Genomic DNA, 23913 nt, shown 5'->3' with positions numbered 1-23913 from the left:
GGTCCCAGCACCCACACACAGAGGGTCTCACTTTGTCTCCACAGGGGCCTGGGGGCTGACCCTGATCTCGGGGCAGTACAAAGATAAGGGGGCGGATCAGGGAATAGGGAAGGTGTGGTTCAGGAACACAGGAACAGACACAGGAACAGGGGAAGGAGCCAATGGGGTCTAGCAGCTTTTTGGGGGAAGCTTCTGGTGTCTCCCTAGACCAGGGAATGCCCCCCAGGGTCTCCACGATTCCCCATGTTTTATATTATAAGGAAAGCTTCTCTGAAGGATCAAATCAATACAAAATGACAAAAAAAAATCAAAAGCACTCATAAGACAATTGTTCAAAATGCAAACAATTCTGAGTTCCCAATGTGCCAACAGATTTCTTGGAGTGTCTTAGATCTGGCAGGAGGGATGCAGGGTTTTCTGAGCACAGTTTATCAGGAAACTGAGTCACACATACTGAACCTCTGGTCCATGGCCTCCTCAGTGCCATCGTGCAGCAAGGAGGCCCAGAGGCTGCTGTGCTCTGGGCCTGTCAGGGATGAGCACAGCGGCTCTGTGGCCAGTGCCAGCTCCAGCTCACGCAGCTCACAAGAGGAGACTCCTTCCAGAAGCTCTGCTGGCTCCAGTGTGGCAGACCAGCAGAGCCCACTGGAAGCCACCCTCCATTGCAGCCCCCCCAGCTGCGCCCATCATCGCTGCAGAGCAGGAGCTGCCCCAGAGGAGCCGCGGCAGGAGCTCGTGGCAGTGGCAGGTCCCTGTGCCCCGGGCAGAGCCACAGAACCTCTGCTCCTGCCTGGGACAGGGGCTGCTCACCCTGGTGTCCCACCGAGAGGAGGGATCCTGGGCCCCAAACTCTGCCCAGCCCTGCCAAAGGCCACCCCGCCAGCAGTGCCAGCAAGGTTCCTGCAGCCATTCAGCCAAATCAGAGGAAACAAATGTCTCTTCAGCTGACACAGTCTCTGCACACAGCTTTCTCCCCCTTCTCCTGGTGCCTTTCCCTGACTCCAGCAAGAGCTGCAGGAAATGCTGTGTGAGCCATGATGATGGAAGAGCTACTGATAAAAACACTGGGGTGATGCTTTCAGAGGAGTCATGAATGGAAGACTGACCAACCTTCCAGCCAATGGTATGCCAAAAGTTTCCATTCTTGAAATAATTGACTGCAATAAATTAGTAAAAAGAAAGATACGGAACAAATCTCCCACAGCTACTGGCTTTCCTCAGGCTCCATGGTCTATGTATTACTAGACTTTCTTCGTTTAGGCACAATATGAACTGCCCTGACTTGTTGGAGACTGACCACAAGGTCTCATCTGTGGTGGGCAGTCACTAAAATTAGCTCAGCAGAGGCATCTTCAGCTTTCCCAGTGTAGCAGAAATACATATTCTCTGCTTCATGACTGCGTGGCAGCAGCTGCTGGTGTGGATTTGTCAGTGTTGCTTCATGGATTACTCCTGAGAAGGAATTGTGTGCACAGGTACAGTGTGATGGCTTCAATCTCCTCTAATTACTCCAATTGGATGATGGCCAGAACTTTCAGGCAAAAAGCATCATGACAGAATAATTTACAATATTCTCCAAACTACTCCTGTGGTTTTGATTTTCTTACTGATTAGGTTCAGTGTCTGGCCTCAAGAAATCAGTCCAGAAAGAACAGGCAAACCTCAGCTTGCAAGTTAGGGCGCAAGTCTTTAATCTGCCGTTTTTGCAGCCGGTACAAACAACTTCTCAACATATTTGTGAAAAAATTTCTTTGTTCTTGCTATACCTATCCAGAACCTGACTCTCTCCTCGTTTTATTTTGATTTGAAATCCAAGCATGATATTTTTCTGGACAGGGAAGTAAGAACCAGCTGCAAATACAGACTACAAGTGTGAATCTATACTGCAGGAACTGAGCTATAGCTTGGAATTAAAGGCAAGAAGGGATGCCATGGCAAATGTGAATGTTTAGTGCTGGCATAGGAGCCTTCTGCAATGCTCCACCAACCCATGGTTCACATTGCTACAAACTCTCTTTCTGGTGTTACAAAGAGTGTTGAAGAGCTGGCTGTAAGTAAAAAAATAGCCAGAATGTTAATTTTTGTTAATATGGTGTTAATTAGATATGACTATCTAATAATTCAGAGCTCATAGAAGTGAGTATTCAGATTTCCACTTAGTATGTGCTGGCAGTTTTAATTTGAAATCAACAGGTTTATCCAAATCAAGCTATCCATAGGAATTAATTTGCTCTATGATCTAACTAAAAATGCCTCATTGTCTGATAAGTTTATTAGAAATTTGCAAAGTCAACAGTCCACAGATTTTCATTTCTTGTTTAGTGGCTATTCTGCAGGAAAGCTTTCACAGACTAATCAGTTTGCATGTAATTAAAATGCCAGTACATTTCATCTAGCCATTTTGGTATTAGAACAAATCCATATGACTGCACAGCCTTTTAAAAAATATTTTAAAATGAATTTTCAAATCAACAGTCTGAGTAGGACTCAGAATAAAAACTCTACCAAACTTCAACTCCATTGGAAGATTCCCTTGTCACCCTGTGAATGAACTCTACATTCAGAAAATTAAAAATCCCAATGATGGTGGTTTTTGTATTGTTAGGAATTGGGGAAGGGTCTTCTTCCTTCTCAGCTCCATGCTGCAGTGCCTTTGGGATGTGGCCTGCTGGCCGTTGTTTGTGCAGCCCTGCTGTTTCTCCATGGGGCAGAAAGTGCAATTGCATTTCCAGCCCAGAGCCCGTGAGGAGTGGGGCGTGCAGGGCTGTGCCAGACCCAGGCCAGCAGCTGTGCCCCAGAGGGTTTTGGTTCCTGCCCAGGGCAGCTGGTGCCTCTCTGCCGTGAGTGCCTCCCTTGCCAGGTGCCCATGGACAGCAGGTGCAGGGTTCTGCAAGGGGCATGGAACAGGGTGGGGATGTCTGCTGGCAACAGAGTGCAGCGGAGAGCAAACAGTCCAGGATGGTCCTGCAGTGTGTGACAGAGAACTCCTGACACAGCTGGTGACGGAGCCAGTGAGGGAAGGCCCTGCTGGGCCTGCTGTTTGTGAGGAGAGAAGGGCTGCTGGGTGACAGGAGGGCTTGGGCTCAGGGATCACAAAATGCTTGTGTTTGATTCCCAGAGAAGGAAAGAGAGATGTTGGGGAAGTGTTGACATGCAACAAATTGTGAATTTGTTAAGCTTTAACAGGCAGTGCTTAGTCGTACCTTCCCTCACAGCAGTGGTTAATGTGTGCAAGTGGATGTCTTAGCCTTGAGAATAAAGACAGTGGGCCTACTGAGGAGGTAGCTGCAATGCATTCAAGGAGAAGAAGGCTCTTAACCATGGAAGGAGAATTTGAGGAATGGGATGTTCACCACATGACCACCAGAGACCCGCAAGAGACCCCTACTCTAAATGTCAGTAATTTTGGGGAAATGATTTAAACATGTCAAATACTTTGGGAGAATGTTTAGCCTGTGAGTTTGAGCAAAGTAATGAATAAAAGTAATGAAAGTAATGTCTTAGTTCCATGGATACTTAACACGTGGGTGTGCAGGTTTCAGGGGAGTGATTCTCAGGCACCCAGCACTGAAATAAAGTAATGCCTCTTTTCTTACACTGAGCTGGCAGGGTGGATCGGGCCCTGCTTGGTAACTTTCATTTTGGTCATTCCTATTGAAGCATAAAGAATGGTTGAAATGAAATCTTTTCCAGCTGTTTCCCTTTGGTTTACCTGTTTGAGGGTTAAAATTCTGTGCTGCAGGTGTGCTGGGTGTGTGCAGAGCAGTGCAGCCCCAGACACCCCTTGGCTTGTGTTGCAGAATGAGGCCTTTGTCGGGCATGAGCCATTTGTTGGGTGCTGGGAAAACTCAGGGCTCAATATGAGTCAACAGCCAGTTCCGTTTATTGAAGAGATCATCAGACACTTATACAGCAAGTAATAAGCTTATGAATATTCTGTTAGCCAAGCGATCTATTGGTTAAACTATACCGTCAACTTTTCCTCATTCCTTTGGGCCTACATTCTCTATTTCCCACGTCTCTCTGTCTACTTGTTATCATACCCAGCTAGGCCCAAGGACACGCTATCTTGCAGGTGCAAAAACTCAAACTAGCTGTGTTCGATACTTTCCCAGCTCCTGGTCGGCTAACAAGCGAATGTCCATGTGACCTCTGTCATGCAGCCATTTCTCCACAGGCTTGCCCACAGGTTGTCATGCCTTGTTGCCAGGTGTGCACAGCTGTGGCAGGAGAAGGAGCCCGCAGCGCAGTGGGCACCGTGCCCTGCCCAGCCGGGGCTCTCTGGCACAGAGCAGCAGCAGCGCCAGCACCGTTCAACCCGCTCCTGCCTTGGCTTTCCCTGGCACACAGAAGCCTCTGGAAATCAGCACCGCCAGTGGCGTTCCCAGCTGGGAGCAGCTGCTGCTGGCGGGCAGATGCTGCCAGTTCCACTGCTGCCAAAGGGGAAGAGAGGCAGAGATGTACACGCACCGGAGCCCTGGGCATGTCCCATAAAGGTGCAAATATGTGGGGAGATTTGTAAGGAAGCATTTCAGCTGTGATGCCAACAGTGGCTTCTCTCCTGGTTCTGTGTGTTCTGGATGAGGAATGCAATGGTTGGGTCTGACAATTGAGAAGCAGATGTTATGTGGATGTTCAAATGAGTAGTGATTATATTGTAATATATCCTCCCATAGTCCTCTTTCCCGTCCCCCTTGTAACAGCCTGGGCAGTCAGGGCATTTGGGGAGGGCTGGCTTGTGACCAGCAGGCAGGGTGTAACAACGCCTGACCTCCAGTCGGGATGGAGGAAAGTAATCTCCACCAATGGACAGCAGAGAAAGAGTTGACTGACAAAACTTTTGGAGGGGCTGAGGGTATAAAAGGCAGAGCATCCTTTTTGCAGATGAGCACATGGCTGCTAATCACAGAGACTCCCAATGATGCGGCTTTTCCTTATTCAGTCCTTTGTTAAGGTTTACTAAACCTTTAAAATTTTAAAAGTGAGAGTCATTTCTCACACGTGCAAAGCTGTGGGCCATTATCTTGGTCTGGTTTCCTTTGCTTGTGTCCCATCTGAGTGCTCAGTTGGGGTACAGGCTGTAGGTGCTTGGGGCACTCCTGGAGTTCCTCTTGGATCCCCTGAACAACAGGGTTTGGCCCATGAGGGGAATTTTTGCTGCTTTGTGACAGATGAGAATTTTCCAGGCTCTTTTGTGTTTTCTGTAGGGAAGGTTGGTTATTGCTTTGCATAAACTCACAGACCAACACAGAGCTGTCCCTTTGTGATTTCAGGGCATGGTTGCCACGTCGTCATAGTGGCATCAGAAGGTTGCCTTGGTGCATGGAAGGCCTGAGTGTCAGAGCAGCCCTAGGCCTTGCTCAGATCAGGAGAACCTTCCTGGTCAAAGCATCTGTCAGTAGGCAGCTGCCCACTGACACGAGGCTTATTTTGTTAGCGTTTAGAAAAATTACAGAAATGCCAATAGTTAACCATCTGGCCACTGCAGCTTTTGCTGCATATGGCATTACTTATTCCATTTATTATTTCACAAATTTTGCAAGTAAGTAGAGGCTTCCCTTCTGCTTAGGTTAGGGTGTATCCTAACCTGGCTTTTGTATGTCTTCCTGCTCTTTCTTGGGGGCTGAGTTTCTGATTTTGAAACAGAAAGAGCATTAGGATGCCTCTGCTTTGGTAAAGCTCCTGTCAAGAGGTTCAGCTAAAAGGGAGTGTCTGTAGCCACAGGGGCAGCATTTGCAGAGGAACCTGCAGGGCTTCCATTCCCTGCACGGGAGAGTCTGTGGCAGCAGAGTCTGTCATTTCCTCAGGTTGTTGGGAGAAGCAAGACACCTTTGAAAATGTAGACTGGCAGACCTTCTTTAAGGCTTTCCAAAAACACTGCAGTTGTTTCCAGAATTCAGAGAAAGCTTCTTTCTTTTTAAATTGTGTCATGAAAGGATTTGACTAACCTGACCTTTTACTAAATGCTAAAATAGTTGTTCCCTTTGAAAGGAAATGCTGCTGTGCTTTTCCACAATAGAACTGTCACAGCTGAGGGGAATTTTGGGAAGCTTTTCTGGGCAATTATTTCCTGCAAGTTAATGAGAATTAGTGCATGTAACTGATTGGGGAAAAAAAGACTACCTGAAGGAGAGGATTTCAGAAGCTGTTTTATGTGTTTGGTAGAACTGGAGCATTGAGTGTTAAGAACACTTTGCATTTTCTTGATCATATTTGTATTCATTTCCTGGCTAAACAGGCCAAAGTGTTGGCACAACCATGAATATTGTCCCGATCCCTTGCTGGCTGTGTGAAAGAGATGTGTCTCCTGGAGGGATGTTGTGAAACAAGAAATCGTCTCTGTTTGGGTTGACTTGTTCTGTGGGATTCAGCAGCCCAGGCAGTTTTCTGACAGCATCTGGTTCATTTTCCCTTCCCACTACAGGACACCTGAAGCGTGTATTCAGCAGCGCTGAAGATCCTGAGGTGAGTGAGAAAGGAACATTTCATGTTCCTGGTGTTTAAGACTTGTAGAGCAAGCTGAGAGCTTGGCCAGTAGCAGTAGTCTGTAGAGGGCCAGCTAGGAAGGCCGAAAGAAAAACCATATTCATGCCTGTAACAAAAATAAGAAAGGCAGAGATAGATATTTTTAAATTTCCTTCTCAGAGTTTGAAGAACTAAAAACCTAGTTTTGAAAAGAGAACGATGCTTGCAGAGAGCAGACAGGGAAGATTTAATTAAGAGCAATTTCCTGTACAGTTGAATAAGATCATTTTAATTTAAAGAGAGGGACTTAGAATCCTATTCCTATCAAACTTGATGATATCTCCTTGGAACATGAGGTGGTAGAACAGGAAGGCCATCTTGCAATGGTGCCTGCAGTATCTGAAGTGCAATGGGCACCTTTGTGGCTGGGGAGCTGCGTGGGCCCAAAGGACGCAGGGCTGGCGGCCGTGAGCAGCTGAAGAGGAGGCAGCGTGGGGCCAGGGGGCCCAGAAGGCCAAGGGCACGGTGGCTGTGCCAGCAGCAGTGGGGCAGCAGGAGCAGGGCAGGGAGCGTGGCCTGTGCTGGGCAGCGCTGCGGCCACAGCTGGAGTGCTGTGTGCAGCTGTGGGCCCTGGGAAGCAGAAAGTCATGGAGGGGCTGCAGCGTGGGCACAGAGGGACAGGGGAGCTGGGCAAGGGGTGCAGCACAAGGCCAGGGAGGAGGTGCTGAGGGAGCTTTAGCCTGGACAATGGGGGCTCATGAGGGACCTTCAGGCAGACTGCCATTGATCCCTGCCTTGGATCCATAGAGCCAATGCTCAGCACGAGGGCTGTTTCCCTGCCAAACATCCCTTCTCTGCATCCAAGTGCTTTAGACACTGGTGTGGGTAGCACTTTCATATTTTGTTGATTTGTTTGTTTGCTAGAAGGAGAAGCCTTGTGCAATTTCTCCTTCTCCAGGGAGCAAGGGAGCTTTCTTCTCAGTCTTTCCTACCCTTTTACAGCACTGGCAGAAATTCTGCTAGAATTTCAGTTTTCAAGGAGGCAGTTCAGGACAATGCAGTATTTTTGCACAAGAACACATCGTTTGGGGCAGGGATGTTGGTGCAGAAGGAGCTGTTCTGGTGCCAGACCAGCCAGTAGGGCTTGCCCATCCTTTTCAAGTTAACGGCTCCCGTGTCTTTTGGCTGCCCAGGGAATCAGTGTGTGTTGTGTTTGGGAACTGAGTAGGAAATCAATGCCTTTGCATTCCAGCTGGTGCTCAGAGATTAGAGGAGCTGGGAGGGGCTGGGCTGCATTTCTGATTCCAGCCACTTCAGCACCATCAGTGTGGGCGAGTCCAAGCGAAGAACTTGCCCAAGCACAGATGCACAAAGAGAGCCGTTCCCAGTGCAGTGCTCTGGGTCTGATTGCATTCCATAAGGACCGACATGCTCCAGATTGCCCAAGAGTGTGGGTTACTGAAGCAACAGGAGAGCAAGTTCAGGATGGCTGCTGGTTGGGGCACTGCTGCCGAGTGCTGATGTGTGTAGCGACAGAAAGGACAGGATTGATTCAGGGTGACCCCCACGTGGCAAAAAATGTGCTTTCACTCTATGATTCAGAAGTTTAAACAAATGCTTTATTAAGCTATGTTATATTACACTAGTACTATATTAAAACTATACTAAAGAGATATTATACTAAAAACATACGAAAGAAAAACTCCTGACTGTCTCCACACAGCCTTTTATCTAATTATCTAATCAGTCTAAACAACTATCTCTAAAATCCAATTAACAAATCACTTTTAGTAAACAATCACTATAACACATTCGTCATGTACTAAAAAACAAGAACAGCAAGTAGAGATAATAATTGTTTTCTCTCCTTCTATGAGTTTCTCACTACCTTCCCTTAAAAAAAAACCTAGGAGAGAGAATTATATCTCTCTCCATTCAAAGAATGTAAATTCTACAGCACAGTAAAGAGAGATGATAAAAGTGAGATGTGTCTATCTATCTATTTTAATCTTCCTGGCTCTGCTCCAAAGCAGTGGAAGATGCAAAGGCATCCCTTCAGGAGAGAAGTAGAGACAAGTTCCATTGACTGATCCTGAGCAGGCAGAGATGTTTCCCCCTCCAGAGATGGTTGTATTTTACCCTCATGATTTCCTACTACAGCATTTTCTGACCTGAAGCCTTCATTTGTCCTTTAAATTCTTGCATGTCTTAAGGGAGTGGAACTATCCCATGCTGTAGCTGGGGTCTGGTGACTCTGGCCATACATGCCATGCCATACATGGCACATGGTTTCCTTCACTGGCATCCCCAGGGCTGTGTAAGTGCATTCGTTAATGGGGCCTTATGAGAAACTCTGTTACTGCTGGTCAGAATTCTCCGTTGACAAAAGAGGGAGAAGAAACACCTTGGTCCTCCTCCATATACTGAGGTGGCCATAGAGGTTCTCTGGCTTCCGTCAGAGATCTTTGCATGCATCCTTATCTCCTGAATGACCCGGTTTTCTAACAAGAGTGTGGATGTCAGCAAGGAGGAATGCTGGTGCAGGCCTGAAGAGAAGGTGAACTCCAGAAGTGTCTCTCACAAGGAGTGAGCTCACCCAGGAAGCCCCTGCAGAGCCAGGATGGAGCTGTGGGACAGGGCGGGGAGTCAGTCACTACTGAAAGACAAACAGGACACGGCGGAAGCAGAGGGAGGCCCTCACCAGACCCTTGAGAAATGCCACCCCTTCCCTGTCAGCTGCCTGAGAGGCTGCTGGAGCTTCAGTCCCAGATGGCCCCTGATTGTAGGGCCAGGGTCACTTTGGAATCTGTGCCTCCCCTCGGGCAGAGAACGACCCAGGAGAGCAGCAGCACAGTGCTTTGGGAACGTGTGAGCCCAGCAGTCTGTGAGTCTTGGCCCACAAAGGGCGTATGGGAAGCTGAAACCCATCTTCTCTTGCTTTCTGTGCAGGTGCTTCTAGAGAAAGAGCGGGAGCACACTGCCTCATCTGAGCTGCCATGCCAGACTCAGGGAGAGCTGTTCCCAGCCCGAGAGCAGGAAGAGCAGCTCCGGCAGCAGGTGGAAGAGCCACAGGAGAATGGCCAGGTAAGCCTGACTGGCCAGGGCACAGAGGGAAGGGCAGGGAGAGGGGCATAAACCAGAGCTCTTGGGACTGAGGAGGCCAGGAGTCCCACAGGCAATGGAGGCACAGAGCCTTGCAATCTGCAGAGATCAGCCCTGGGACAGGAGGTTTGCAATGGAGGCAGATGTGGGGAGGGAAGCAGAAAGAAGGGGCTGAATAAATGTGATTTGGAGGCTGCAAGAGGAAAAAAGCTGAGCCTGATGGCAGCTCTCAGTCCCTTGCTCTGCTTTTGTGTGTACAGAACATCAAGGCAGAGCCACATGCAGAGCTGCCCGAAGCTCAGAGTGACATCATGGCAGTGAAGAGAAAGAACAAGGAAGACATGGGAAGAATTCAAGAGGAGAATCTCCATCAGCAGAGGGGCGATCATCAAAACCAGGTGAATGAAAGAGTGGCAGCCACTCCACTCATTAAATGTCCTCTCTTTTGTTTATTAGAGAACATGAACGAACAGCTGGATGCAGAGCTTCAGACAGCTCCCAGTATGATCAAGGCAAGGCATAAGCAGCTGGAGGAAGAAATGAAAATCATCAGAGAGAAACTTAATCGCTTCCGTCAGTCTCTGCAAAACCAAGTGAGTGAAAGAGGGATGCAGCCACTGCAGTCACCAATCTGGTGGTTTCTGCCCTTCTTGCCTTTCCAGTGCAGAGCAGCAGGGAGTGGGGCCATGCCTCTGAGTGCCATGCTGCTGTAGTGTGTGTATCACAGTCACTCTGAAGGACATTTCCTGGTGTGCTGAATCTCAACATCTGCCCTGGACAGTGAAACTTGTCCTTTGGCCTTTTGGCCAGCAGTCATCCAAATTGATTCCTGCTGGCCTGTTCCTGCTCTCCTTTTTTCTTGAGGTGTTTTTACAGTGGAACTTGGTGACCCAGATGGAGGATTGAAACAAGCTGTTGTATCCCCTGTCAACCTGTTCTTTGCCTTTCCTCACAGTCGATGACTCCTGGCTGACAGGGACAAGCTGTAGTGTCTGACTGCTTTGTTCTGTTTGACTTGAGGTGCAAGTGTTGACATCTCACCGGGCAGCCTGCGAAGACTTGCAGGGAATGTGTGGCAATGAAGAACCCCAAGTTAGGAGTGAGGCACAGGAGCAGTGCCCAGCAGAAATGCTCCAGGTCCAGCACATCATGGGCTCTGAACCTGCTGCTGCAGCAGCATCACCTGGAGGAAGCCCTTCTGTGAAACCTGGGAACTCAGGCTGGGGCACATCCCGGGAACAGGAGATTGAGGAGGAGTACCTGGAGCTGCTGGGTACGTCTGGGGTGTTTCTTATCTGAGGGACAGTGTGTTGTGTGCAGGTGTCAGCAGAGCTGTACCCAATGCTCCTCCTGAGCTCGGTGTCACAGGGCCATTTAGGACTCCCCAGAGGCAGTGCTGTGCTGCGAGGCAGCGAGAGAGCTCTGGGTGTTCCTGCTGCCTCTGAGGGCACCTGGGACTGGCTTGGGTTTGCCTGAGCTTCCCTCTCTGCTAAAGGCTGAAGCAGGGATTGTTCTTGGATCAGCAGAAGGCTGTGACCTAGCAAATGATCTAGGCAAGTCCTGTGTGCTAGTGGCCAAACTGAACAGAATTTTTAGCTTCCTAAATTCTCCTTAGACTCCTGACTTGCAAGCAGTCATCACAGCAAAAAAACTTCACAGAAATGGACTGACTTTGGAGTTTTGTCATTTTGGTTGGGGATTTTTTTTGGGGGGGGGGGCTGGGATTGCTTTTCTGTTGTTCATTTTTGGTGGGGGTTTTTTGTTGTGTTTTTCTCCATCCTGAAGGAGCCCTTCTACCCCACGTTTTACTAATGTCATTTTTATGACTGTTACTGTTACCACTACTACATCTGCAGTTTATTTTCATGAGAATGCTATATTTTTGTCAATAAGAGAATGCTATCTTTTTGTCAATAAGAACTACTTTGACAGAACATCAGGTTACAGGACAAATAGAGAGCACAAGGTATTTTCCATGTGCCGCCAAAGAAAAAACAGAGACTTTGATAACAAACTTTATTTAATCTTCTAGTTTTATGCTTATCAAGATGTGTCCAGGAGACACATCCAAGTGGCGTGATCAGATAAAACTGTACTGCAGGCATTTCTCAGGAGAGAGCCTCCAGCACAGCCATGGTATATCCCTCAGATCCATGGCACTTTTCCATACCTGATTCCCACTCTTTCCCATGACTGTTAGAATCCTCCCCATTGGCCCAGGCCCGGCTCAGATCAGTCTCTAGGAAAACACATCAAGCCCTTTGTGATTCTGCAGCACAACCCAATGAATCTGCTTTTTGCCCATAACAGCTGCCAGTGCTGTGCTCTCACATAAGAGACCTGGTGGGGCTGAGACCAGAGCCCAGTGGATTCTGTGTCTGCCATCACCTGTTGGGACAAAAAGGGCACTGATCTGTGCCTCGGTGTGGCTGATCTCAAAGCCCATCCTGTTGTGTCCTGAATGGGGGCAACAGCTTGTCTGGGGCTCAGGCTCACTCTGGCTTCTTCCCATCAGTGCCTGTCAGTGCTCATGCTGGGGCTTTGCCAGCCTTGTTGTGGTCGCTGCCCTGTCCCTGAGGGCTGGAGGGACTGCAGAGGCTGGAGCCTTCCTTAGCTGGGAGAGGGGCATCTTTGAGCTCAGCCTGCTCACAAACAGGTCAGGGTCCTGATGCTGAAAGCCCCGTCAGGATCGGTTACAGCTGGAGCTGCTCTGGTTTACAAATGGGAAGGCATTCCTTTGGCAAACTGCTGAAAGGTGGGGAAGATGTCCTCCTCTCCTGGGATTGTATGTCCCTGTGCTTTGTTTCCTGTCAAGAGAACTCTTCAAAAGACTGTACAAATCAGTCTCTGTGCTGGCCACCTGTGCTGCAGGGCTGTCTGCCTGGTTGTGGTTGTTGTTACCCAGCCGACCACAAAGGGCTCAGAGCTCCAGGCGCTGGGGCTGCCTTTTGTATCTCCTGGAAACTGGGATCTCTGCTTTAAAGTCAGCATCTTGCATTTTGTTTCCCTCAGGGAGAATGGTGAACACCACTGAAAATCCCCTGATGAAATACACGCATCTGAATTATATTGGCAGCGGGTGAGTCCAACAGCAGTTACTCCTGCACAACTGTGGGCCAGGTGTTTTTGGGGTGGAATGTCTATCCAGCGTGAAGTCAGGCCAGCTGCAAAGATGATCACACACTGGGGATAGATCGTCCCATCTCTCAATGCTGCTCAGAATTTGTGAGTGGGCTCAGAAGGCATTGTCAGAGATGCCTTGCTACCGAGGTCTTGCCTGCATCAAGGAACAGGACCTGGAAGGTCTCCTTGTCTCTCAAGTGTGGGACAGCTCTGTGTTAATTTCTTTAGCATTTTTTGTGTGTCTCAAAATCATACTGGCACACTAATGAAAAGAGAAGAAACTTGCTTGCCTGAAAGAGCAACCTATGCCCTATCAAAGCTGTGAGATAACAGTTCCCAGGAACAATTCTTTCCCCTGGTTTGAAGAGGGAAACACTCTGTGGTCAGGATAGGAACCACACTGTTTAGACAGTGAAACCCAAGAGGAAAGACTAAACTCCCTTTAGAAATTGGACCCCAGTGCTTCAGGAACAGGCCCAGTGCCCATGCACTTGACAGGAAAATGCATCATCTCCCTTCTGGCAGAGCCCTCCTGCATCCTGCAGGTTTTGACACTTCCAGCAGAGATCTCCTGTGTGGGCTGGCTTTCACTGCAAGATCTAAACAGCTTCTCCTTTCTCTGCTTTTGTTTGTTTTCTAGGACTTTTGGAGATGTTTACAGAGCACTCGACAGTGCCACAGGAGGAGAGGTAAATGTCACCAGCCCCTGCAGGCTCTGCTGCACTCGAGGGCTTTCCCCTCTGGTGTGAGCTGTGGCTGGAGCTTTGGGCAGAGCTGTGCTGAAAAGGCACAAGAAGCACAGACTGGTGCCAGCCCACAGAACACATTTGGGACTTTGTCCTCCTCAGCTGCCCAAAGGAAGGCACGGAGGGCAGCGGTTCCTTTCAGAGAAGGACGCGCTCACTCGCTCTCCATTGCTAAAACAAAGGTGGTGCCTGCGAGCACCTCACTGCTCTTTGGGGCTACAGCTTCAGAGTCCTGGATTCTCATTTCTGGCTGCCAGCAAATCCATCTGAAAGTTACTGGTAGTTCCTTAGCCACCTGCAGTGCTGCACTAGGGAACTGCACGTAGGGAGAGATCTGCAAGGCGTCCCTGAAAGCCCTAAGCCCTGCCCATATCACAAGATGTATCCACAGAGTATTAAGGCATGGATTCCTTCTTCTGAGTCCCAAACAAAGCAGCAGAGAGTGCGGTCAGAGGTTTATGGGTGATAACTGAGACACCGTTGTTCCCAAGTGGTCAAGGCAAAATGTCAGTGGCCCCACGTGTCCTGTAACTGGCTCCCAAGGGAGCAGAGAAATGGGCTGTTGGAATGTCAGTTCCTGATTACTGCAGTGCCTAATCACAAGGCAGTTTGGCACAGCTCAGCTGTGTCATTGCAAAATCACTCGCTCCACGTGCCTTGTGGTCTCGTGCCACCAACCCCTCAAGTTACTGATTTTCAATGTCATTTTAGGTGGCAATAAAAAAAATAAATCTTCAAGGAGTGAGGAGGAAGGAGCTAACCTTTAATGAAATAACGATCATGAAGACGTATAGGAGTCCCAATGTTGTGAATTATTTAGACAGATGAGAGGTCGTGGTCTTATCCCATGGATGTGTGTTTACATAAAGCAAACATGAGAGGTTAAAAACCCACTTTGGTCAGTGGCAGCAAGTAAAGCTGTTAATTTTTATTTATTCATATTTCTCTACTCATCTCCAATGGATGAGAAGAGAGTGCATCTTGTCTGCATGAGTCTTCCCTGGCACACCTAGTTTGAGAATTACTCCAAAATTATTCAAAACCTGGATCAGCTGTATCTTCCTAACTCAATAGCCTCAAAGTTCACTGCCTCCACATTTATTTGGCATTGATTTTTTAAAGTTTCTTAAGTGCAGATGAACCATCCTAAAGTGGATTTCCCTTGGATTGTTGCCCCTCTTTGCCATTGCTAAGCATGCCAGGAAGACTAGGTGCTTATTTCCAGAAACACCATGCCTGACATGTTTTTTATCTGGGCTGTTTCTAAACTGCACTTTTCATTTGCTGCCCATCTAAGACATCTCCTTTTTCACAGATGTGTCTTTCTCTTTGAGACTGCACAGATTGCAAATAATGCACAGCCAAGAGGGAATGTCTGTTCCTTTGATTCTGTCCTTGTCACAAAGGCATCTGGAAATAAGAAACCTGGAAGCAAAAAATCAACGTAGCCATGCATGTTCATCTCTACCCCCTTGTTTCCTTCTTTCAGCTACCTTCTGGGCGAGGAACTCTTGCTGGTTATAGAGTACATGGATGGAGGTGTCCTGAGCGACATCGTCAGCCAGACCTGCCTGTCTGAAGATGAGATGGCAGCCATCAGTCGGGAGGTCAGCAATGCCAGCTGTGTTTCCAAGGCCTTGGGCAGGATTGTCTGGGAAACAGGAGCTCAGAACAGGAGAGGTTTCCTGTGCCGAGCTTTGTTTCTGTGTTGCTGGTATGCTGTGGGCAAGTAAAAGCATCTCAAGTGAAAGGCCTGCCAGTGCCCCTGCACTCCCTGTACTCAGTGCCAGTACTCTTATCTCCTGCTGTTGTATTCTCGCTCTGTCTCTTGTATTTGTAGTTGCTGTTCTCCACCTTGCCTCTCTAAATGTTTGCCTGGAGTCTGTCTTCACTGCATTCCTTGCCTGTAAAAGCAAAGGTGCTGGTGGCAGGATTTGAAACAAAGAGCAAAGAAAGAAGAGAGAGACTCGTTTCTCTCAGTGCTCAGCTAAAAAGGATAGGAGTGCAGCCAGAATGCTCTTTGCTTCTGAGCACATGCGCTGCAGCAGGAGTCATCCTGGCTGGTTGGCAGGGGACAGCCTACAACAGCAGGTGCTGTTGCTCTTTCAAAAGCTGACGTGCCTTTCCTCAGAAAGGTCCTGCTCTGCAAGTGTTGGAGCAGCAAGCTCTTCCTCTCAGTGGCCATGACTGTTCTGCCATTACTCCCCATTCCCCTGGAGAGGGAATCTTTTAGATTCTTTGTTTCCCTTCTTGTGTGATGAAATCACATCACTCATTTTTGCCCTTCTGTTTCTGTTTTCTCGCTCAGTGCCTGCAAGGACTGGATTTTCTTCATGCAAACGATGTGATCCATCGAGACGTGAAGAGTGACAACATCCTTCTCAGAACGGACGGTTCTGTCAAACTGGGTCAGTATATTCTTGGTGAGGTGCAGCGTTCCAGGGATGTGGGTGTGGGGCTGCTTGGCGTGACTGCCAGCTCCCCAAAAATGGTGCTGGTGGCAGTGCAGGGACCCCTGCTGCGAGCTGAGGGCACAGTTGCAACGTGCACAGAGGTAGAAGGAGTCACAAGCAGTCAAGAGTGGCCTTGCTCTGTGTGGGTCCCTTCCAGAGGGAGGGAGTTACAAGTCTAAAGTTTCCAAAGAACAAAAGCCACTGCTGGAGGCAGTGTAAAACATGGGGGGATTTTTAAAGTCGCCAATGCCAGGAGATTCAACAGAGCAATTTCAAACTTCTACTGGGGAATTCTTTTGCTTGCTTTCCTAATTGCACAGAATTCAGATAAAACCAGTATTTTGTTTTCTCCTCAGCTGATTTTGGCCTCGCTACTCAGCTCAGCCCTGAGCAGAGCAGACGGTGCTCGGTAACTGGGACTCCTTGGTGGATGGCGCCTGAAGTGGTGACAGGTCAACCATATGGCCCCAAAGTGGACATATGGTCTTTTGGAATTGTGGGAATTGAAATGATAGAACAAGAACCTCCTTACTTGGGCGAAAGTTCTGGCACGGTAAGGAGCAAATACTCACTGATCCCACTGTCTTTCTCACCTGTCCCATGTCCTGTGTGCCACTGGACAAAATCCCATTGCCATCTGCTGGAACTACTTCCACCAAGGTCCCCTCCTACAAATGTGCCTGCAACACATCAGCATCTGCTGGACATTTGGTTGCATCAGTGGGGGAACTCAAGCCTTACCACATGCAAACAAACTCCAAACAAACTCCATTCTCACTCAACACTTTCCTTTGGGTTAGTGGTTCCAGTTCTTTTGTCTGTGTAGATGGCCTTACTAACAGGGAAAAAGCATCTTAAAAGTGTTGTTATCTTTCCAGAAATGAAGGAAGGAAACGCAAACCCAACAAAGTTTCTAAAACCGTGGTCTTTAGAGAGGAACCTAACGCTGTGTGCAGTTTCTTCTCACTGGAAAACATGGGCATGAGGGTGTAATGCACAGAGTCTCTTCTGCTTCTTGTGCAGTGCTGCTGAAACACTCAGTGACCGTGTTTCTCTCCTAGCCCAAGCAACATTCTGCACGTCACCAAGCCAGAGCCTGGTGATGTGGAGAGCCTGCCAAAACCTCCTGTTTGTTTCCTGGCACTTTCTGGCATGGGCCTACCATTAATGCATTGACTTGAGCAGCCAAATGACTAGAGGGTGTCCATAGGGATGGAACCTCTCCTTCTTCTGACCTAGACAATTTTTCTTTGGCTGCAAAAATGGGAAGCTGAAATTTTCAGACTGCTGAGAGACAGAGCTGCAAGTGGCTCCTGTGTGCCCAAGCAGGCATTTTCATCCCAATACATTTGTGCAGGCATCTTAATGTGTCTGTGGTGAAGAGGAGATTGTAAATGTTTGTTTTCCTACCTGGGTATTAACTGATGGATTTCCTTTCTTTTCTTCCAATTCCCATTGTTTTCAAGAACAGCACAAAAAGCTGGATGAGTTTTGTTCTAGAGCACGTGCGCTTAAAGGACCAACAAGCACTGCAGAGATGCCTTTCATGTAGTAACCCTTGAAATTAGTTAGTATAGCAAAGTCCCTCTTCCAAAAACCATCTCAAGCTGGCATGAATCCTCAGAGAAGCAAATGTCCTTTTGCTGATGTAGTTCCTACTAACTAGGTCAGGCAATGAAATCAGCTGCCAAGGCAAGATCTGCAGGATGGTGGAAAAGCTGTGGCTGCATTGGGGTTTGGGTTTTTGGTTGGTAAAGGAAAGTCATCTCTGGGTCTGTGCCAGGGCAGAAACTGCCACTGAAGAACAGAGGTTAAACAAAGGGATCTGGGAGAGCCTTAGAGATGTGAAAGCAGGAGGTGGAGCCTGGTGTCTCCTTTCTCTCCAGGCTACATACCTGATAGCCACAGTAGGGACTCCACAGCTGCGGCAGCCCAAGCTCCTCTCGGCTTTGCTGCGTGACTTCCTGAGCTGCTGCCTGCAGACAGACGAGGAGCAGCGCTGGTCTGCCAAGGAGCTCCTGCAGGTAAAATGTGAAGGGGCTGCAGGTGAAACAGGCTCTGAGGGATGGGCTCCTCCTCCACTCAAGCCCAAGGCAGCAGATGAGCCCCCTTCCTCCTCACCTCCACTCTTGCTGCTCTTCAAATGAAAATGGTGAGGAATCCTAGACTGGGCTGGGCTGGCAGGGCCCTGTAAATGCCCTCTGGTGCAAGTGTCCTGCAATGAGCAGGGACATCTTTAAAGAGATCAGGTTGCTCAGAGCCCGTTGCCACTGGAACCGGAATGGTTGCAGGGATGGGGCACCTACAAGCTCGTGGGGCAAGCTGTGCCAGGGTGGCACCATGCTCTGAGTACACAAGTTCTTCCTTAGACCTACTCTGATTAGATGCCCTTAGTGTTTAAAAATATTTGTCCATATCCTATTGTAACTGGCCCTGTTAAAAAAGATGTCCCCCACTTTCTTCAAAGCCACTGTGAAGTCTTGGAAAGTGGCAATAAAGTTTCCCTGGGGCCTGTCCTTCACAAAACTGAGTAACTCCAGCTCCCTCTGCATTTCCTGTGAGGAGAGGTGCTCTGTCCTCTGACTGTGTCTGTTGCCCTCTTTTGTGACTTGGTGGAGTATTCAGTTTTATCTAATGGCGAAAGAATTGAAGTACAGCAACGCAGGGTACAGAGACATGAAATGGTGGTGGAGGAACCCAAGGAAGCCAGTCCCAGCCTAGGGGTCAGAGATTTGGCTGTGGGCAGGAGGGGCTGTGGGGGGCTCACTGTGAGCCTTTGAGGGGCCCTGGTTGGTGCCCCCCAGCCCACCCTCAGAGGTTTCTGCCATGCAAACAGGGACAGCTGGGAGGGACTTGTCCCAGCCCCATCTGCTGCCTGGCACGCTCAAGCAGACAGGAACTGTGCCAGGGTTACTGGCAGGTTGTGTGGCAGAGAGGGAACTGCAGGGCCCAGTGCCACTGGGCTGTCCCTGCTGGGAAGGAAGGTGCCATCCAGCACACGAGGGGCAGGGCATGGAAAGGCAGACACTGCTTTCTGTCCCTGTGGGAATCAGCACAGTGCCTGTCTTTCAAAGGCAGGGACCTATGTGAGTCATTGGAGTTTCCTGAAAGGAAGAAAACCCCGGGTCAGAAAGCGCCATTTCTAGAGCGCTGGCAGGGCAAAAATCCCAGCATGATGAAGACATCACAATAAACAGATGAGTGGGATTCTGGGCCAGGTTTGCCTGTGATGGCAAGGTCTTGCACATTGGGGATGACTGGGGAGCAGATGGTCCCATTGCTCCTCTTTCTGGGTCTTTCCAGGAACTTGATGTATCCTGATTGAGTCCCTGAAGCAATGAGCTTGGAAAGTAATGGTTCACTGTTCTTTGTTTGTTTTTTTTTTTTCTGGTGGACAGCATCCATTTGTAACTTCAGCCAAGCCACCATTCATCCTGGCACAAGTCATCAACTCAGTGAAGAAGACGAATAACCCTAACCCTAAACTCTAAACCTAAAACCTAACCATAACCTTAAATGCTAACCCTAACCCTAACCATATCCCTATCTCTATGCCTTACCCTTTCCCTTACCCTTTCCCTAACCCCAACGCTAAGCCTAAGCCAAAGCCTAAACCTAAACCCAAACCTGAACCTAAGTCTAAGCCTAAGCCTAAGCCTAAGCCTAAGCCTAAGACTAAGCCTAAGCCTAAACCTAACCCTAGGAGACGAGAACATAGCAATCATGTCAAGATGTTATCTCTGTTACCAATTTAGACTAGCATTGTAGAGTAGGGTTGCTAAAGAGATTTGTAGCATAGAATTATAGATTAGAGTTGTAATTAATAAAGTTTCTGAAACATCAACTCACTTGGAAGATTCTCCTCCTTCTGACCCCTTCAGAAAATTCAACATTTTTTTCTGAATTACCAATTGTTTTTTATTGGTACTAAGTCACACATATGGCTTTTTTTGTATGGTTTCATAAGTGAGGAGGGCTCCTCTTCATTCATCCTCTCCAGACCGCACTGCCTTTGGAATATGACCCACTGGCTGGTTATGGCACAGCTGTGGTATTTCTAGTTGAGGCAGAAAGGGCAATGGCATTTGAAGGCAAAACCAAAGGAAGAATGAGGCAGCCCAAACATCTTTTGCAGATGCAGGCCTTCAGCTGTGACTGGAGAGCAATGGGGTTCCTGCCACTTGGATATGTATCCTTAAATGCAATAATCTCTTTGGCTGGAGGAGAGCCTTGCTCAAGTGAGAAAGCAGAAAGATCAGAGAGGGTGCTCGGGAAGGTCTCCTGTGGCGCAGAGCTGTCAGCGCCTGTGAGGTGAGAGCGGGCCCGGCCTTGCCCGGGCTGGAGCCCCAGCAGAGCCCCGGCAGAGGCCGGAGCAGCCTGAGCCCCGGCAGAGGCAGGCTGGAAGGAGGCCCTTGGAGCTGCAAGAGGCAGCAGCCGGGCCCTGGGTGCCTCTTGCTGGGAGCGGGCGAATCCTCCGCTCTCAGAGCCCAGGTGGCAGCTGGCTGCTGCCGAGGGGAAGCGCAGCCATGCTGGGCACAGCCCGGCCTGGGGGCCATGGCCGTCTGGAGTGTGCCCAGGAGCAGAGAAAGGCCAAGGGCAGCCGCGGGCCGCTGGGCTGGCTGAGGATTCCTCCTCTTCTGCCGGCTGCCCTGCAACTCCTGGCAAAGGCCCGCAGTGTGTGCAGCACTCTGGGCACCGGGGCAGGGAGCCGGGCTGCTCGGCAGGCTGGAGCACAGGGCAGCTCCTTCAGGCCCGGCACTTGTGCCAGGGAAGCGAGGCCAGCGTGAGGCAGGGACAGCTTGGCAGGGCCCATCTGCAGGAGCCAGCGCCTCACGCAGCTCTGGGAGGAAGCGCCTGCAACCCTGCAGTTCTGCACTGAGCCAGAGCAAAGGTGTGAGATGCAGAGTGTTTGGCAGAAATATTCAGGCCCACCAGGCCAGCCTGCTTTGTGCTCTGTGGTGCACAGCAAGCGCTGTGCAATGCAGCTCTGAGCTGCTGGGAGAGAGGCAGTCGGGGATGTGCCTGAGGTGAGTCAAGGACTTAGCTGAAAATGTAATGAGGAAAATTGAAAAGTGCAGATGCGTCGAGGGCCCAGCTGGGAATAGAATTGGGATAGTAGAAGCTTGCATATTTTAGTTAAGATTTTAAAATGAGGTAAGAAGCTAAGTTAGTAATACAGGTAGCAGAAATCATGTGCCTTCGTTAAAGAGTACCAAATATATTAGGAACATAAAGCTAGGAGTGACAGGGATAGAGGAAGCAATTGTGAAGAAGCTGAGACCATAGAAGGACCTTGCCTTAAGAATAATTGAACAGTTAGGAGAGGCTTGGACCATCAGCAGCAGGTCAAAAGGCCTTGCCAACTGGCCATGTGAGGAGAGTTCACCATGAGGAAGACTGCTTTCTTCCTCCCATACAACCACCCCCTCATTTCAAAATCCACCAATCCAGTTAAGGGAATACAATTGTGCAGCTGTAATAGATATTCAGCTGATAAAAATGCGAAGCAGGCAGGTAATAATTATGTATTATGGGTCCTTAGAAACCTAATGTAAATCCTTTTCTGTAGAAATAGATAGCCGGAGTCTGCAACTCCTTGCACATGTCTCTGGAAACTAGTTCACATGTGACCAGGGCTGCAATAAATACCCTTCTTTTCTGCTATAATTAGTAGAATAGTCATCTGTCCGTGCTTCAAGGGTTATGCTGGAGTAGTGAACTGATTTGGATGGGAGCAGAAGAGTTTCAGCAGGCAATTTTTGGAAGAGATGGAAGGCTCTTGTGACTGAAGGGAAAGCCATTTGGAATGGAGAAATGATCCCAAAGTCCATCCAATTGTATCTTTGTGTCTGAATTGAAATCAGAATGATTATAGATAGCTTCATGCAATTTGTCTACAAATTTATCAAAGTCTTCATTCTTTCTTTGACAAATCTGTGTAAAAGACGTGGTGTGTAACTTATCTGGAAGTGCAAGAAATGCATTACATGCTAGTTGTTGGCTCATCTGTAAGACTTGATCAATGCTCCTAGCCTGGGCAGTGGCAGTAGCCCCGGGCCCTTTGCCAAGAAACTTTTGTGCTGTTGAACCATACAGAGGATCACCCTGCACTCTAGCTCTTGCAGCTTCTTGAGCACACTTTTCCTCCCAGCTTTTATGAAACATCACCTGCTGATGGGGTGGCATTCTAAGTCTTATTAGGGTATGCACATCAGCTGGAATTAATGCGTTAGATGGAAAAATATACTGTAGAAGTGACTGTGCAACTTGGCATTTTCAACCAAATTGTGAAAATGCAGCTCTCATCTTTTCTAAAATCTTCCAATCAAAAGGTTTTCAAACTCTACTTGCAGCATTAGTTAGTACAAGAAAAGCTTCTACATCATTGGAGAGAAAAGTCCCTTCTACAATAGCTTCTGCAATAACTTTTTTCTACTTTTGTTCCTCTTTGGTGGAGATAAAGCTTGGCCTGCAGTTCCTCAGAAAGGATTAGGAGGACCATGCGAGTTTGGGAAATTGACACTGTTTGCCCCTAGCATTCAACAGATGCTTGACATCAGGCACAAATTCCAACGTCCAAAATGTAGTGAGCATCTATTAGGCTCAGACTGCAAGGATAATGTAGAATTGTGGAATTGGCCTTCGGTTATCCTGGCATCACTTTTTACACCAGGATTAGCTTCATCACAGGCCCTTACATCATTCAAATGATTGGCTTGTTGGACAGGAAAACAAATTAACATTACATCTGCAATCCGGAATGAGCTTACCACTGATGTAGGTAGCATACACCACGCTGTGTTACAGGATAGGACTGCTATAAATTTTTTGTTGCTAGCGCAAGGAGATGAGCCTGAAGATTTTGAAGGGATGTGTTGCATGAATCTCTCTGACCACTCTGGATCTATTGACAAGAAATTGTCATTGCTTAAGGAGAATATGAAAAAGCTCACAGTGGTTGAGAATTCTTTTGATGAGTGGCTAAAATCCTGGGGAATAACAGGCTGGCTCAAGGATTTAGTACCCTTTGGCATAATGATACTTTGTCTTCATTTTCAATTCTGCTTGTAGTGCCTTGCTGTGCAGAAAATAATTGAGCGTGCTTTTAAATCAGTCTGGCTTGTGCAAAAACAAAACCGGGGAACTGTTGAGAGTTTTTTGCAGATTGAGGAGTTCTGGCTAGACAAAGGCCATATTCAGCCGATGCACAATCCAACCTGCTTGTACTAATGGACAATGGACACATTCACAAACAATGGATAATGGACATATTCAGAAATGGGGTTGGTATATCCTTGAGAAAAATACAAGAAGAGTCATCAGGACTCAGCAAGTTTAACAGCAAGCTTGGGAAAGAAGGAAAACATTGAACCATGAGTGGGCCAGAAGACGACAGCAAGACGCGTGAAAAATTAGGTGATCCAATCAGCATTCTAATTTAGATGTGTAAACAGCTAGGATTAACCAATCATGTATTAGCTAGAGACACGTGGACAGTAGAGATTTATTATAAATATAGTCTTTTTAGGGATAATAAATTTGGCATCACTGGATCATATTGGTTGTGGTGTGATATCCCTGAACCTCCGCACCCCGCACAAGGGCAGCTGGGGAGGCCCAGCCTGGGCAGCAGCAGAAAGGAATTTCCCTGGCAGGGCAGGGCTGTGGTGCAGCACGTCCCCAGCAGGAGCCTGGAGCAGCCCAAGGCTCTGTGTGGGCAGGCAGGGGCAGGCAGGAGGCAGAGCTGTCAGCAAAGGAAGGGCCCAGCCAGGTGGGGCAGCCGGGGGATGCCGACAGCCTGCAGGGACAGAGGCGCAGGGCAGGGACACCGTGGGACAGCCTGGGCTGCACAGGGCACAGGGATGGGCAGCAGCTGCGAGACAGCCCTGCCAGAGCCAACATGGGCAGCACTTTGGCCATGGCTGCTGGGCCTGGGCCTGAGGCCACGAGGGGACAAGTGACCCTTGCAGGCCTGGGGCCTCATTGCCTCCTCGTCCCTGCTCAGACGCCTGGCAGGGGCCGAC

The sequence above is a fragment of the Melospiza melodia genome, chromosome 23, assembly GCF_035770615.1.
Source record: "Melospiza melodia melodia isolate bMelMel2 chromosome 23, bMelMel2.pri, whole genome shotgun sequence".
NCBI lineage: Eukaryota > Metazoa > Chordata > Aves > Passeriformes > Passerellidae > Melospiza > Melospiza melodia.
This window is presented reverse-complemented; position numbering follows the sequence as displayed.